The following is a 16,852-nucleotide window of genomic DNA, read 5'->3' on the forward strand; positions in this document are numbered from 1 at the left end:
TCCATGCAATCCAGTGTGATGAGATGGCACGGGAATCCACCATCATCTGCAGAAGTTTCCTTTTCTTTTTGGCAGAAAGTCTCAGGGCGTGCAAACGGCCAAACTTCTACAGATCCCAAGAGTCGACCCATCTGTCCCAAGACTGCCGTATCTTTGCCGCCACCTTTTTTTCCCAGATGTCGCCTCCTTTTGAGAAAAAAAGGTCAATGACTAAATCCATTGCAATTTGCTATTAACCGCTGCCACATGTGTGTTTTTTCCTTCACCCTTCCATTTCAGTGGTGCAATGAAATAGATCATTCCTTTCCGGTCGGTTACGGAAACCTCATCTTCGGCTGGAGCGCAATCGGCGCGGCAGTCACCTACTTCCTCGTTAGTATAGTGGTGAGTATCCCCGCCTGTCACGCGGGAGACCGGGGTTCGATTCCCCGACGGGGAGTGCTTCCTCTTTTTCTCTCCTCAGCCTTGCTTTCTCTGGAACTCTTTCCCAGGATCCTCTTCATCGTTGCCACTTTGACCTAGCTCATCCATGGCAGTACAGCTTCCTGTTTGACACCAAAAAAGCATTTCGGGCTTCCTAGCATCTCGCACATGTCACCTCGACAATGCTGGGCTATCTTTCCCTTCATTTCGCCTTCCAAACACAGCTTGGTCCCCAGGAATGACACGCCACACCCACTTTTCCTTTGGGGAAAAGAAGGTTAATTTTGTCCAACTTCAGTTTCCTTTCCATGGACTTCGCCATTCAAATGACTCAAGATATCATCTGTAGAAGCGCCAATCTTGTCACCAAAGATCCAGTAGCCAAAGGAAGGCTTGAAGTCTTTCTTGAAAAATCCATGCAATCCAGTGTGATGAGATGGCACGGGAATCCACCATCATCTGCAGAAGTTTCCTTTTCTTTTTGGCAGAAAGTCTCAGGGCGTGCAAACGGCCAAACTTCTACAGATCCCAAGAGTCGACCCATCTGTCCCAAGACTGCCGTATCTTTGCCGCCACCTTTTTTTCCCAGATGTCGCCTCCTTTTGAGAAAAAAAGGTCAATGACTAAATTCAATGCAATTTGCTATTAACTGCTGCCACATGTGTGTTTTTTCCTTCACCCTTCCATTTCAGTGGCGCAATGAAATAGATCATTCCTTTCCGATCGGTCGCGGAAACCTCATCTTCGGCTGGAGCGCAATCGGCGCGGCGGTTACCTTCTTCCTCGTTAGTATAGTGGTGAGTATCCCTGCCTGTCACGCGGGAGACCGGGGTTCGATTCCCCGACGGGGAGTGCTTCCTCTTTTTCTCTCCTCAGCCTTGCTTTCTCTGGAACTCTTTCCCAGGATCCTCTTCATCGTTGCCACTTTGACCTAGCCCATCCATGGCAGTACAGCTTCCTGTTTGACACCAAAAAAGCATTTCGGGCTTCCTAGCATCTCGCACATGTCACCTCGACAATGCCGGGCTATCTTTCCCTTCATTTCGCCTTCCAAACACAGCTTGGTCCCTAGGAATGACACGCCACACCCACTTTTCCTTTGGGGAAAAGAAGGTTAATTTTGTCCAACTTCAGTTTCCTTTCCATGGACTTCGCCATTCAAATGACTTAAGATATCATCTGTAGAAGCGCCAATCTTGTCACCAAAGATCCAGTAGCCAAAGGAAGGCTTGAAGTCTTTCTTGAAAAATCCATGCAATCCAGTGTGATGAGATGGCACGGGAATCCACCATCATCTGCAGAAGTTTCCTTTTCTTTTTGGCAGAAAGTCTCAGGGCGTGCAAACGGCCAAACTTCTACAGATCCCAAGAGTCGACCCATCTGTCCCAAGACTGCCGTATCTTTGCCGCCACCTTTTTTTCCCAGATGTCGCCTCCTTTTGAGAAAAAAAGGTCAATGACTAAATCCAATGCAAATTGCTATTAACCGCTGCCACATGTGTGTTTTTTCCTTCACCCTTCCATTTCAGTGGCGCAATGAAATAGATCATTCCTTTCCGGTCGGTCGCGGAAACCTCATCTTCGGCTGGAGCGCAATCGGCGCGGCGGTCACCTTCTTCCTCGTTAGTATAGTGGTGAGTATCCCCGCCTGTCACGCGGGAGACCGGGGTTCGATTCCCCGACGGGGAGTGCTTCCTCTTTTTCTCTCCTCAGCCTTGCTTTCTCTGGAACTCTTTCCCAGGATCCTCTTCATCGTTGCCACTTTGACCTAGCCCATCCATGGCAGTACAGCTTCCTGTTTGACACCAAAAAAGCATTTCGGGCTTCCTAGCATCTCGCACATGTCACCTCGACAATGCCGGGCTATCTTTCCCTTCATTTCGCGTTCCAAACACAGCTTGGTCCCCAGAAATGACACGCCACACCCACTTTTCCTTTGGGGAAAAGAAGGTTAATTTTGTCCAACTTCAGTTTCCTTTCCATGGACTTCGCCATTCAAATGACTCAAGATATCATCTGTAGAAGCGCCAATCTTGTCACCAAAGATCCAGTAGCCAAAGGAAGGCTTGAAGTCTTTCTTGAAAAATCCATGCAATCCAGTGTGATGAGATGGCACGGGAATCCACCATCATCTGCAGAAGTTTCCTTTTCTTTTTGGCAGAAAGTCTCAGGGCGTGCAAACGGCCAAACTTCTACAGATCCCAAGAGTCGACCCATCTGTCCCAAGACTGCCGTATCTTTGCCGCCACCTTTTTTTCCCAGATGTCGCCTCCTTTTGAGAAAAAAAGGTCAATGACTAAATCCATTGCAATTTGCTATTAACCGCTGCCCCATGTGTGTTTTTTCCTTCACCCTTCCATTTCAGTGGCGCAATGAAATAGATCATTCCTTTCCGGTCGGTTACGGAAACCTCATCTTCGGCTGGAGCGCAGTCGGCGCAGCAGTCACCTACTTCCTCGTTAGTATAGTGGTGAGTATCACTGCCTGTCACGCGGGAGACCGGGGTTCGATTCCCCGACGGGGAGTGCTTCCTCTTGTTCTCTCCTCAGCCTTGCTTTCTCTGGAACTCTTTCCCAGGATCCTCTTCATCGTTGCCACTTTGACCTAGCCCATCCATGGCAGTACAGCTTCCTGTTTGACACCAAAAAAGCATTTCGGGCTTCCTAGCATCTCGCACATGTCACCTCGACAATGCCGGGCTATCTTTACCTTCATTTCGCCTTCCAAACACAGCTTGGTCCCCAGGAATGACACGCCACACCCACTTTTCCTTTGGGGAAAAGAAGGTTAATTTTGTCCAACTTCAGTTTCCTTTCCATGGACTTCGCCATTCAAATGACTCAAGATATCATCTGTAGAAGCGCCAATCTTGTCACCAAAGATCCAGTAGCCAAAGGAAGGCTTGAAGTCTTTCTTGAAAAATCCATGCAATCCAGTGTGATGAGATGGCACGGGAATCCACCATCATCTGCAGAAGTTTCCTTTTCTTTTTGGCAGAAAGTCTCAGGGCGTGCAAACGGCCAAACTTCTACAGATCCCAAGAGTCGACCCATCTGTCCCAAGACTGCCGTATCTTTGCCGCCACCTTTTTTTCCCAGATGTCGCCTCCTTTTGAGAAAAAAAGGTCAATGACTAAATCCAGTGCAATTTGCTATTAACCGCTGCCACATGTGTGTTTTTACCTTCACCCTTCCATTTCAGTGGCGCAATGAAATAGATCATTCCTTTCCGGTCGGTCACGGAAACCTCATCTTCGGCTGGAGCGCAATCGGCGCGGTGGTCACCTTCTTCCTCGTTAGTATAGTGGAGAGTATCCCCGCCTGTCACGCGGGAGACCGGGGTTCGATTCCCCGACGGGGAGTGCTTCCTCTTTTTCTCTCCTCAGCCTTGCTTTCTCTGGAACTCTTTCCCAGGATCCTCTTCATCGTTGCCACTTTGACCTAGCCCATCCATGGCAGTACAGCTTCCTGTTTGACACCAAAAAAGCATTTCGGGCTTCCTAGCATCTCGCACATGTCACCTCGACAATGCCGGGCTATCTTTCCCTTCATTTCGCCTTCCAAACACAGCTTGGTCCCCAGGAATGACACGCCACACCCACTTTTCCTTTGGGGAAAAGAAGGTTAATTTTGTCCAACTTCAGTTTCCTTTCCATGGACTTCGCCATTCAAATGACTCAAGATATCATCTGTAGAAGCGCCAATCTTGTCACCAAAGATCCAGTAGCCAAAGGAAGGCTTGAAGTCTTTCTTGAAAAATCCATGCAATCCAGTGTGATGAGATGGCACGGGAATCCACCATCATCTGCAGAAGTTTCCTTTTCTTTTTGGCAGAAAGTCTCAGGGCGTGCAAACGGCCAAACTTCTACAGATCCCAAGAGTCGACCCATCTGTCCCAAGACTGCCGTATCTTTGCCGCCACCTTTTTTTCCCAGATGTCGCCTCCTTTTGAGAAAAAAAGGTCAATGACTAAATCCAATGCAATTTGCTATTAACCGCTGCCACATGTGTGTTTTTTCCTTCACCCTTCCATTTCAGTGGCGCAATGAAATAGATCATTCCTTTCCGGTCGGTCGCGGAAGCCTCAACTTCGGCTGGAGCGCAATCGGCGTGGCGGTCAGCTTCTTCCTCGTTAGTATAGTGGTGAGTATCCCCGCCTGTCACGTGGGAGACCGGGGTTCGATTCCCCGACGGGGAGTGCTTCCTCTTTTTCTCTCCTCAGCCTTGCTTTCTCTGGAACTCTTTCCCAGGATCCTCTTCATCGTTGCCACTTTGACCTAGCCCATCCATGGCAGTACAGCTTCCTGTTTGACACCAAAAAAGCATTTCGGGCTTCCTAGCATCTCGCACATGTCACCTCGACAATGCCGGGCTATCTTTCCCTTCATTTCGCCTTCCAAACACAGCTTGGTCCCCAGGAATGACACGCCACACCCACTTTTCCTTTGGGGAAAAGAAGGTTAATTTTGTCCAACTTCAGTTTCCTTTCCATGGACTTCGCCATTCAAATGACTCAAGATATCATCTGTAGAAGCGCCAATCTTGTCACCAAAGATCCAGTAGCCAAAGGAAGGCTTGAAGTCTTTCTTGAAAAATCCATGCAATCCAGTGTGATGAGATGGCACGGGAATCCACCATCATCTGCAGAAGTTTCCTTTTCTTTTTGGCAGAAAGTCTCAGGGCGTGCAAACGGCCAAACTTCTACAGATCCCAAGAGTCGACCAATCTGTCCCAAGACTGCCGTATCTTTGCCGCCACCTTTTTTTCCCAGATGTCACCTCCTTTTGAGAAAAAAAGGTCAATGACTAAATCCATTGCAATTTGCTATTAACCGCTGCCACATGTGTGTTTTTTCCTTCACCCTTACATTTCAGTGGCGCAATGAAATAGATCATTCCTTTCCGGTCGGTCACGGAAACCTCATCTTCGGCTGGAGCGCAATCGGCGCGGTGGTCACCTTCTTCCTCGTTAGTATAGTGTTGAGTATCCCCGCCTGTCACGCGGGAGACCGGGGTTCGATTCCCCGACGGGGAGTGCTTCCTCTTTTTCTCTCCTCAGCCTTGCTTTCTCTGGAACTCTTTCCCAGGATCCTCTTCATCGTTGCCACTCTGACCTAGCCTATCCATGGCAGTACAGCTTCCTGTTTGACACCAAAAAAGCATTTCGGGCTTCCTAGCATCTCGCACATGTCACCTCGACAATTCCGGGCTATCTTTCCCTTCATTTCGCCTTCCAAACACAGCTTGGTCCCCAGGAATGACACGCCACACCCACTTTTCCTTTGGGGAAAAGAAGGTTAATTTTGTCCAACTTCAGTTTCCTTTCCATGGACTTTGCCATTCAAATGACTCAAGATATCATCTGTAGAAGCGCCAATCTTGTCACCAAAGATCCAGTAGCCAAAGGAAGGCTTGAAGTCTTTCTTGAAAAATCCATGCAATCCAGTGTGATGAGATGGCACGGGAATCCACCATCATCTGCAGAAGTTTCCTTTTCTTTTTGGCAGAAAGTCTCAGGGCGTGCAAACGGCCAAACTTCTACAGATCCCAAGAGTCGACCCATCTGTCCCAAGACTGCCGTATCTTTGCCGCCACCTTTTTTTCCCAGATGTCGCCTCCTTTTGAGAAAAAAAGGTCAATGACTAAATCCAATGCAATTTGCTATTAACCGCTGCCACATGTGTGTTTTTTCCTTCACCCTTCCATTTCAGTGGCGCAATGAAATAGATCATTCCTTTCCGGTCGGTCGCGGAAACCTCATCTTCGGCTGGAGCGCAATCGGTGCGGCGGTCACCTTCTTCCTCGTTAGTATAGTGGTGAGTATCCCCGCCTGTCACGCGGGAGACCGGGGTTCGATTCCCCGACGGGGAGTGCTTCCTCTTTTTCTCTCCTCAGCCTTGCTTTCTCTGGAACTCTTTCCCAGGATCCTCTCATCGTTGCCACTTTGACCTAGCCCATCCATGGCAGTACAGCTTCCTGTTTGACACCAAAAAGCATTTCGGGCTTCCTAGCATCTCGCACATGTCACCTCGACAATGCCGGGCTATCTTTACCTTCATTTCGCCTTCCAAACACAGCTTGGTCCCCCAGGAATGACACGCCACACCCACTTTTCCTTTGGGGAAAAGAAGGTTAATTTTGTCCAACTTCAGTTTCCTTTCCATGGACTTCGCCATTCAAATAACTCAAGATATCATCTGTAGAAGCGCCAATCTTGTCACCAAAGATCCAGTAGCCAAAGGAAGGCTTGAAGTCTTTCTTGAAAACTCCATGCAATCCAGAGTGATGAGATGGCACGGGAATCCACCATCATCTGCAGAAGTTTCCTTTTCTTTTTGGCAGAAAGTCTCAGGGCGTGCAAACGGCCAAACTTCTACAGATCCCAAGAGTCGACCCATCTGTCCAAGACTGCCGTATCTTTGCCGCCACCTTTTTTTCCCAGATGTCGCCTCCTTTTGAGAAAAAAAGGTCAATGACTAAATCCAATGCAATTTGCTATTAACCGCTGCCACATGTGTGTTTTTTCCTTCACCCTTCCATTTCAGTGGCGCAATGAAATAGATCATTCCTTTCCCGTCGGTCGCGGAAACCTCATCTTCGGCTGGAGCGCAATCGGCGCGGCGGTCACCTTCTTCCTCGTTAGTATAGTGGTGAGTATCCCCGCCTGTCACGCGGGAGACCGGGGTTCGATTCCCCGACGGGGAGTGCTTCCTCTTTTTCTCTCCTCAGCCTTGCTTTCTCTGGAACTCTTTCCCAGGATCCTCTTCATCGTTGCCACTTTGACCTAGCCCATCCATGGCAGTACAGCTTCCTGTTTGACACCAAAAAAGCATTTCGGGTTTCCTAGCATCTCGCACATGTCACCTCGACAATGCCGGGCTATCTTTCCCTTCATTTCGCCTTCCAAACACAGCTTGGTCCCCAGGAATGACACGCCACACCCACTTTTCCTTTGGGGAAAGAAGGTTAATTTTGTCCAACTTCAGTTTCCTTTCCATGGACTTCGCCATTCAAATGACTCAAGATATCATCTGTAGAAGCGCCAATCTTGTCACCAAAGATCCAGTAGCCAAAGGAAGGCTTGAAGTCTTTCTTGAAAAATCCATGCAATCCAGTGTGATGAGATGGCACGGGAATCCACCATCATCTGCAGAAGTTTCCTTTTCTTTTTGGCAGAAAGTCTCAGGGCGTGCAAACGGCCAAACTTCTACAGATCCCAAGAGTCGACCCATCTGTCCCAAGACTGCCGTATCTTTGCCGCCACCTTTTTTTCCCAGATGTCGCCTCCTTTTGAGAAAAAAAGGTCAATGACTAAATCCAATGCAATTTGCTATTAACCGCTGCCACATGTGTGTTTTTTCCTTCACCCTTCCATTTCAGTGGCGCAATGAAATAGATCATTCCTTTCCGGTCGGTCGCGGAAGCCTCAACTTCGGCTGGAGCGCAATCGGCGTGGCGGTCAGCTTCTTCCTCGTTAGTATAGTGGTGAGTATCCCCGCCTGTCACGTGGGAGACCGGGGTTCGATTCCCCGACGGGGAGTGCTTCCTCTTTTTCTCTCCTCAGCCTTGCTTTCTCTGGAACTCTTTCCCAGGATCCTCTTCATCGTTGCCACTTTGACCTAGCCCATCCATGGCAGTACAGCTTCCTGTTTGACACCAAAAAAGCATTTCGGGCTTCCTAGCATCTCGCACATGTCACCTCGACAATGCCGGGCTATCTTTCCCTTCATTTCGCCTTCCAAACACAGCTTGGTCCCCAGGAATGACACGCCACACCCACTTTTCCTTTGGGGAAAAGAAGGTTAATTTTGTCCAACTTCAGTTTCCTTTCCATGGACTTCGCCATTCAAATGACTCAAGATATCATCTGTAGAAGCGCCAATCTTGTCACCAAAGATCCAGTAGCCAAAGGAAGGCTTGAAGTCTTTCTTGAAAAATCCATGCAATCCAGTGTGATGAGATGGCACGGGAATCCACCATCATCTGCAGAAGTTTCCTTTTCTTTTTGGCAGAAAGTCTCAGGGCGTGCAAACGGCCAAACTTCTACAGATCCCAAGAGTCGACCAATCTGTCCCAAGACTGCCGTATCTTTGCCGCCACCTTTTTTTCCCAGATGTCACCTCCTTTTGAGAAAAAAAGGTCAATGACTAAATCCATTGCAATTTGCTATTAACCGCTGCCACATGTGTGTTTTTTCCTTCACCCTTACATTTCAGTGGCGCAATGAAATAGATCATTCCTTTCCGGTCGGTCACGGAAACCTCATCTTCGGCTGGAGCGCAATCGGCGCGGTGGTCACCTTCTTCCTCGTTAGTATAGTGTTGAGTATCCCCGCCTGTCACGCGGGAGACCGGGGTTCGATTCCCCGACGGGGAGTGCTTCCTCTTTTTCTCTCCTCAGCCTTGCTTTCTCTGGAACTCTTTCCCAGGATCCTCTTCATCGTTGCCACTCTGACCTAGCCTATCCATGGCAGTACAGCTTCCTGTTTGACACCAAAAAAGCATTTCGGGCTTCCTAGCATCTCGCACATGTCACCTCGACAATTCCGGGCTATCTTTCCCTTCATTTCGCCTTCCAAACACAGCTTGGTCCCCAGGAATGACACGCCACACCCACTTTTCCTTTGGGGAAAAGAAGGTTAATTTTGTCCAACTTCAGTTTCCTTTCCATGGACTTTGCCATTCAAATGACTCAAGATATCATCTGTAGAAGCGCCAATCTTGTCACCAAAGATCCAGTAGCCAAAGGAAGGCTTGAAGTCTTTCTTGAAAAATCCATGCAATCCAGTGTGATGAGATGGCACGGGAATCCACCATCATCTGCAGAAGTTTCCTTTTCTTTTTGGCAGAAAGTCTCAGGGCGTGCAAACGGCCAAACTTCTACAGATCCCAAGAGTCGACCCATCTGTCCCAAGACTGCCGTATCTTTGCCGCCACCTTTTTTTCCCAGATGTCGCCTCCTTTTGAGAAAAAAAGGTCAATGACTAAATCCAATGCAATTTGCTATTAACCGCTGCCACATGTGTGTTTTTTCCTTCACCCTTCCATTTCAGTGGCGCAATGAAATAGATCATTCCTTTCCGGTCGGTCGCGGAAACCTCATCTTCGGCTGGAGCGCAATCGGTGCGGCGGTCACCTTCTTCCTCGTTAGTATAGTGGTGAGTATCCCCGCCTGTCACGCGGGAGACCGGGGTTCGATTCCCCGACGGGGAGTGCTTCCTCTTTTTCTCTCCTCAGCCTTGCTTTCTCTGGAACTCTTTCCCAGGATCCTCTTCATCGTTGCCACTTTGACCTAGCCCATCCATGGCAGTACAGCTTCCTGTTTGACACCAAAAAAGCATTTCGGGCTTCCTAGCATCTCGCACATGTCACCTCGACAATGCCGGGCTATCTTTACCTTCATTTCGCCTTCCAAACACAGCTTGGTCCCCAGGAATGACACGCCACACCCACTTTTCCTTTGGGGAAAAGAAGGTTAATTTTGTCCAACTTCAGTTTCCTTTCCATGGACTTCGCCATTCAAATAACTCAAGATATCATCTGTAGAAGCGCCAATCTTGTCACCAAAGATCCAGTAGCCAAAGGAAGGCTTGAAGTCTTTCTTGAAAACTCCATGCAATCCAGAGTGATGAGATGGCACGGGAATCCACCATCATCTGCAGAAGTTTCCTTTTCTTTTTGGCAGAAAGTCTCAGGGCGTGCAAACGGCCAAACTTCTACAGATCCCAAGAGTCGACCCATCTGTCCCAAGACTGCCGTATCTTTGCCGCCACCTTTTTTTCCCAGATGTCGCCTCCTTTTGAGAAAAAAAGGTCAATGACTAAATCCAATGCAATTTGCTATTAACCGCTGCCACATGTGTGTTTTTTCCTTCACCCTTCCATTTCAGTGGCGCAATGAAATAGATCATTCCTTTCCCGTCGGTCGCGGAAACCTCATCTTCGGCTGGAGCGCAATCGGCGCGGCGGTCACCTTCTTCCTCGTTAGTATAGTGGTGAGTATCCCCGCCTGTCACGCGGGAGACCGGGGTTCGATTCCCCGACGGGGAGTGCTTCCTCTTTTTCTCTCCTCAGCCTTGCTTTCTCTGGAACTCTTTCCCAGGATCCTCTTCATCGTTGCCACTTTGACCTAGCCCATCCATGGCAGTACAGCTTCCTGTTTGACACCAAAAAAGCATTTCGGGTTTCCTAGCATCTCGCACATGTCACCTCGACAATGCCGGGCTATCTTTCCCTTCATTTCGCCTTCCAAACACAGCTTGGTCCCCAGGAATGACACGCCACACCCACTTTTCCTTTGGGGAAAAGAAGGTTAATTTTGTCCAACTTCAGTTTCCTTTCCATGGACTTCGCCATTCAAATGACTCAAGATATCATCTGTAGAAGCGCCAATCTTGTCACCAAAGATCCAGTAGCCAAAGGAAGGCTTGAAGTCTTTCTTGAAAAATCCATGCAATCCAGTGTGATGAGATGGCACGGGAATCCACCATCATCTGCAGAAGTTTCCTTTTCTTTTTGGCAGAAAGTCTCAGGGCGTGCAAACGGCCAAACTTCTACAGATCCCAAGAGTCGACCCATCTGTCCCAAGACTGCCGTATCTTTGCCGCCACCTTTTTTTCCCAGATGTCACCTCCTTTTGAGAAAAAAAGGTCAATGACTAAATCCATTGCAATTTGCTATTAACCGCTGCCACATGTGTGTTTTTTCCTTCACCCTTCCATTTCAGTGGCGCAATGAAATAGATCATTCCTTTCCGGTCGGTCACGGAAACCTCATCTTCGGCTGGAGCGCAATCGGCGCGGTGGTCACCTTCTTCCTCGTTAGTATAGTGTTGAGTATCCCCGCCTGTCACGCGGGAGACCGGGGTTCGATTCCCCGACGGGGAGTGCTTCCTCTTTTTCTCTCCTCAGCCTTGCTTTCTCTGGAACTCTTTCCCAGGATCCTCTTCATCGTTGCCACTCTGACCTAGCCTATCCATGGCAGTACAGCTTCCTGTTTGACACCAAAAAAGCATTTCGGGCTTCCTAGCATCTCGCACATGTCACCTCGACAATTCCGGGCTATCTTTCCCTTCATTTCGCCTTCCAAACACAGCTTGGTCCCCAGGAATGACACGCCACACCCACTTTTCCTTTGGGGAAAAGAAGGTTAATTTTGTCCAACTTCAGTTTCCTTTCCATGGACTTTGCCATTCAAATGACTCAAGATATCATCTGTAGAAGCGCCAATCTTGTCACCAAAGATCCAGTAGCCAAAGGAAGGCTTGAAGTCTTTCTTGAAAAATCCATGCAATCCAGTGTGATGAGATGGCACGGGAATCCACCATCATCTGCAGAAGTTTCCTTTTCTTTTTGGCAGAAAGTCTCAGGGCGTGCAAACGGCCAAACTTCTACAGATCCCAAGAGTCGACCCATCTGTCCCAAGACTGCCGTATCTTTGCCGCCACCTTTTTTTCCCAGATGTCGCCTCCTTTTGAGAAAAAAAGGTCAATGACTAAATCCAATGCAATTTGCTATTAACCGCTGCCACATGTGTGTTTTTTCCTTCACCCTTCCATTTCAGTGGCGCAATGAAATAGATCATTCCTTTCCGGTCGGTCGCGGAAACCTCATCTTCGGCTGGAGCGCAATCGGTGCGGCGGTCACCTTCTTCCTCGTTAGTATAGTGGTGAGTATCCCCGCCTGTCACGCGGGAGACCGGGGTTCGATTCCCCGACGGGGAGTGCTTCCTCTTTTTCTCTCCTCAGCCTTGCTTTCTCTGGAACTCTTTCCCAGGATCCTCTTCATCGTTGCCACTTTGACCTAGCCCATCCATGGCAGTACAGCTTCCTGTTTGACACCAAAAAAGCATTTCGGGCTTCCTAGCATCTCGCACATGTCACCTCGACAATGCCGGGCTATCTTTACCTTCATTTCGCCTTCCAAACACAGCTTGGTCCCCAGGAATGACACGCCACACCCACTTTTCCTTTGGGGAAAAGAAGGTTAATTTTGTCCAACTTCAGTTTCCTTTCCATGGACTTCGCCATTCAAATAACTCAAGATATCATCTGTAGAAGCGCCAATCTTGTCACCAAAGATCCAGTAGCCAAAGGAAGGCTTGAAGTCTTTCTTGAAAAATCCATGCAATCCAGAGTGATGAGATGGCACGGGAATCCACCATCATCTGCAGAAGTTTCCTTTTCTTTTTGGCAGAAAGTCTCAGGGCGTGCAAACGGCCAAACTTCTACAGATCCCAAGAGTCGACCCATCTGTCCCAAGACTGCCGTATCTTTGCCGCCACCTTTTTTTCCCAGATGTCGCCTCCTTTTGAGAAAAAAAGGTCAATGACTAAATCCAATGCAATTTGCTATTAACCGCTGCCACATGTGTGTTTTTTCCTTCACCCTTCCATTTCAGTGGCGCAATGAAATAGATCATTCCTTTCCCGTCGGTCGCGGAAACCTCATCTTCGGCTGGAGCGCAATCGGCGCGGCGGTCACCTTCTTCCTCGTTAGTATAGTGGTGAGTATCCCCGCCTGTCACGCGGGAGACCGGGGTTTGATTCCCCGACGGGGAGTGCTTCCTCTTTTTCTCTCCTCAGCCTTGCTTTCTCTGGAACTCTTTCCCAGGATCCTCTTCATCGTTGCCACTTTGACCTAGCCCATCCATGGCAGTACAGCTTCCTGTTTGACACCAAAAAAGCATTTCGGGCTTCCTAGCATCTCGCACATGCCACCTCGACAATGCCGGGCTATCTTTCCCTTCATTTCGCCTTCCAAACACAGCTTGGTCCCCAGGAATGACACGCCACACCCACTTTTCCTTTGGGGAAAAGAAGGTTAATTTTGTCCAACTTCAGTTTCCTTTCCATGGACTTCGCCATTCAAATGACTCAAGATATCATCTGTAGAAGCGCCAATCTTGTCACCAAAGATCCAGTAGCCAAAGGAAGGCTTGAAGTCTTTCTTGAAAAATCCATGCAATCCAGTGTGATGAGATGGCACGGGAATCCACCATCATCTGCAGAAGTTTCCTTTTCTTTTTGGCAGAAAGTCTCAGGGCGTGCAAACGGCCAAACTTCTACAGATCCCAAGAGTCGACCCATCTGTCCCAAGACTGCCGTATCTTTGCCGCCACCTTTTTTTCCCAGATGTCGCCTCCTTTTGAGAAAAAAAGGTCAATGACTAAATCCAATGCAATTTGCTATTAACCGCTGCCACATGTGTGTTTTTTCCTTCACCCTTCCATTTCAGTGGCGCAATGAAATAGATCATTCCTTTCCGGTCGGTCGCGGAAACCTCATCTTCGGCTGGAGCGCAATCGGCGCGGCGGTTACCTTCTTCCTCGTTAGTATAGTGGTGAGTATCCCTGCCTGTCACGCGGGAGACCGGGGTTCGATTCCCCGACGGGGAGTGCTTCCTCTTTTTCTCTCCTCAGCCTTCCTTTCTCTGGAACTCTTTCCCAGGATCCTCTTCATCGTTGCCACTTTGACCTAGCCCATCCATGGCAGTACAGCTTCCTGTTTGACACCAAAAAAGCATTTCGGGCTTCCTAGCATCTCGCACATGTCACCTCGACAATGCCGGGCTATCTTTCCCTTCATTTCGCCTTCCAAACACAGCTTGGTCCCCAGGAATGACACGCCACACCCACTTTTCCTTTGGGGAAAAGAAGGTTAATTTTGTCCAACTTCAGTTTCCTTTCCATGGACTTCGCCATTCAAATGACTCAAGATATCATCTGTAGAAGCGCCAATCTTGTCACCAAAGATCCAGTAGCCAAAGGAAGGCTTGAAGTCTTTCTTGAAAAATCCATGCAATCCAGTGTGATGAGATGGCACGGGAATCCACCATCATCTGCAGAAGTTTCCTTTTCTTTTTGGCAGAAAGTCTCAGGGCGTGCAAACGGCCAAACTTCTACAGATCCCAAGAGTCGACCCATCTGTCCCAAGACTGCCGTATCTTTGCCGCCACCTTTTTTTCCCAGATGTCGCCTCCTTTTGAGAAAAAAAGGTCAATGACTAAATCCAATGCAATTTGCTATTAACCGCTGCCACATGTGTGTTTTTTCCTTCACCCTTCCATTTCAGTGGCGCAATGAAATAGATCATTCCTTTCCGGTCGGTCGCGGAAACCTCATCTTCGGCTGGAGCGCAATCGGCGCGGCGGTCACCTTCTTCCTCGTTAGTATAGTGGTGAGTATCCCCGCCTGTCACGCGGGAGACCGGGGTTCGATTCCCCGACGGGGAGTGCTTCCTCTTTTTCTCTCCTCAGCCTTGCTTTCTCTGGAACTCTTTCCCAGGATCCTCTTCATCGTTGCCACTTTGACCTAGCCCATCCATGGCAGTACAGCTTCCTGTTTGACACCAAAAAAGCATTTCGGGCTTCCTAGCATCTCGCACATGTCACCTCGACAATGCCGGGCTATCTTTCCCTTCATTTCGCCTTCCAAACACAGCTTGGTCCCCAGGAATGACACGCCACACCCACTTTTCCTTTGGGGAAAAGAAGGTTAATTTTGTCCAACTTCAGTTTCCTTTCCATGGACTTCGCCATTCAAATGACTCAAGATATCATCTGTAGAAGCGCCAATCTTGTCACCAAAGATCCAGTAGCCAAAGGAAGGCTTGAAGTCTTTCTTGAAAAATCCATGCAATCCAGTGTGATGAGATGGCACGGGAATCCACCATCATCTGCAGAAGTTTCCTTTTCTTTTTGGCAGAAAGTCTCAGGGCGTGCAAACGGCCAAACTTCTACAGATCCCAAGAGTCGACCCATCTGTCCCAAGACTGCCGTATCTTTGCCGCCACCTTTTTTTCCCAGATGTCGCCTCCTTTTGAGAAAAAAAGGTCAATGACTAAATCCAATGCAATTTGCTATTAACCGCTGCCACATGTGTGTTTTTTCCTTCACCCTTCCATTTCAGTGGCGCAATGAAATAGATCATTCCTTTCCGGTCGGTCGCGGAAACCTCATCTTCGGCTGGAGCGCAATCGGCGCGGCGGTCAGCTTCTTCCTCATTAGTATAGTGGTGAGTATCCCCGCCTGTCACGCGGGAGACCGGGGTTCGATTCCCCGACGGGGAGTGCTTCCTCTTTTTCTTTCCTCAGCCTTGCTTTCTCTGGAACTCTTTCCCAGGATCCTCTTCATCGTTGCCACTTTGACCTAGCCCATCCATGGCAGTACAGCTTCCTGTTTGACACCAAAAAAGCATTTCGGGCTTCCTAGCATCTCGCACATGTCACCTCGACAATGCCGGGCTATCTTTCCCTTCATTTCGCCTTCCAAACACAGCTTGGTCCCCAGGAATGACACGCCACACCCACTTTTCCTTTGGGGAAAAGAAGGTTAATTTTGTCCAACTTCAGTTTCCTTTCCATGGACTTCGCCATTCAAATGACTCAAGATATCATCTGTAGAAGCGCCAATCTTGTCACCAAAGATCCAGTAGCCAAAGGAAGGCTTGAAGTCTTTCTTGAAAAATCCATGCAATCCAGTGTGATGAGATGGCACGGGAATCCACCATCATCTGCAGAAGTTTCCTTTTCTTTTTGGCAGAAAGTCTCAGGGCGTGCAAACGGCCAAACTTCTACAGATCCCAAGAGTCGACCCATCTGTCCCAAGACTGCCGTATCTTTGCCGCCACCTTTTTTTCCCAGATGTCGCCTCCTTTTGAGAAAAAAAGGTCAATGACTAAATCCAATGCAATTTGCTATTAACCGCTGCCACATGTGTGTTTTTTCCTTCACCCTTCCATTTCAGTGGCGCAATGAAATAGATCATTCCTTTCCGGTCGGTCACGGAAACCTCATCTTCGGCTGGAGCGCAATCGGCGTAGTGGTCACCTTCTTCCTCGTTAGTATAGTGGTAAGTATCCCCGCCTGTCACGCGGGAGACCGGGGTTCGATTCCCCGACGGGGAGTGCTTCCTCTTTTTCTCTCCTCAGCCTTCCTTTCTCTGGAACTCTTTCCCAGGATCCTCTTCATCGTTGCCACTTTGACCTAGCCCATCCATGGCAGTACAGCTTCCTGTTTGACACCAAAAAAGCATTTCGGGCTTCCTAGCATCTCTAACATGTCACCTCGACAATGCCGGTCTTTTTTTCTCTTCATTTCACCTTCCAAACACAGCTTGTTCCCCAGGAATGACACGCCACACCCACTTTTCCTTTGGGGAAAAGAAGGTTAATTTTGTGCAACTTCAGTTTCCTTTCCATGGACTTCGCCATTCAAATGACTCAAGATATCATCGGTAGAAGCGCCAATCTTGTCACCAAAGATCCAGTAGCCAAAGGAAGGCTTGAAGTCTTTCTTGAAAAATCCATGCAATCCAGTGTGATGAGATGGCACGGGAATCCACCATCATCTGCAGAAGTTTCCTTTTCTTTTTGGCAGAAAGTCTCAGGGCGTGCAAACGGCCAAACTTCTACAGATCCCAAGAGTCGACCCATCTGT

General features: G+C 48.7%; 9 non-coding genes across 9 annotated transcripts; all 9 read left to right on the plus strand.

Annotated features, from left to right (window-relative positions):
- Positions 1-367: 367 nt before the first annotated feature.
- TRNAD-GUC (transfer RNA aspartic acid (anticodon GUC)) lies at positions 368-439 on the plus strand. The gene has a single exon. It is a non-coding gene; the product is annotated as a tRNA-Asp (tRNA).
- Positions 440-2,039: 1,600 nt separating this feature from the next.
- Positions 2,040-2,111, plus strand: TRNAD-GUC (transfer RNA aspartic acid (anticodon GUC)). The gene has a single exon. It is a non-coding gene; the product is annotated as a tRNA-Asp (tRNA).
- A 4,108-nt stretch (positions 2,112-6,219) lies between these two features.
- TRNAD-GUC (transfer RNA aspartic acid (anticodon GUC)) lies at positions 6,220-6,291 on the plus strand. The gene has a single exon. It is a non-coding gene; the product is annotated as a tRNA-Asp (tRNA).
- Positions 6,292-7,053: 762 nt separating this feature from the next.
- Positions 7,054-7,125, plus strand: TRNAD-GUC (transfer RNA aspartic acid (anticodon GUC)). Its single transcript has one exon. It is a non-coding gene; the product is annotated as a tRNA-Asp (tRNA).
- A 2,435-nt stretch (positions 7,126-9,560) lies between these two features.
- On the plus strand, positions 9,561-9,632 carry TRNAD-GUC (transfer RNA aspartic acid (anticodon GUC)). The gene has a single exon. It is a non-coding gene; the product is annotated as a tRNA-Asp (tRNA).
- Positions 9,633-10,396: 764 nt separating this feature from the next.
- TRNAD-GUC (transfer RNA aspartic acid (anticodon GUC)) lies at positions 10,397-10,468 on the plus strand. The gene has a single exon. It is a non-coding gene; the product is annotated as a tRNA-Asp (tRNA).
- A 1,600-nt stretch (positions 10,469-12,068) lies between these two features.
- On the plus strand, positions 12,069-12,140 carry TRNAD-GUC (transfer RNA aspartic acid (anticodon GUC)). Its single transcript has one exon. It is a non-coding gene; the product is annotated as a tRNA-Asp (tRNA).
- A 2,436-nt stretch (positions 12,141-14,576) lies between these two features.
- On the plus strand, positions 14,577-14,648 carry TRNAD-GUC (transfer RNA aspartic acid (anticodon GUC)). Its single transcript has one exon. It is a non-coding gene; the product is annotated as a tRNA-Asp (tRNA).
- Positions 14,649-16,248: 1,600 nt separating this feature from the next.
- TRNAD-GUC (transfer RNA aspartic acid (anticodon GUC)) lies at positions 16,249-16,320 on the plus strand. The gene has a single exon. It is a non-coding gene; the product is annotated as a tRNA-Asp (tRNA).
- The last annotated feature ends 532 nt before the right edge of the window (positions 16,321-16,852 follow it).

Source organism: Leptodactylus fuscus, chromosome 7, assembly GCF_031893055.1.
Source record: "Leptodactylus fuscus isolate aLepFus1 chromosome 7, aLepFus1.hap2, whole genome shotgun sequence".
Taxonomy (NCBI): Eukaryota; Metazoa; Chordata; class Amphibia; order Anura; family Leptodactylidae; genus Leptodactylus; species Leptodactylus fuscus.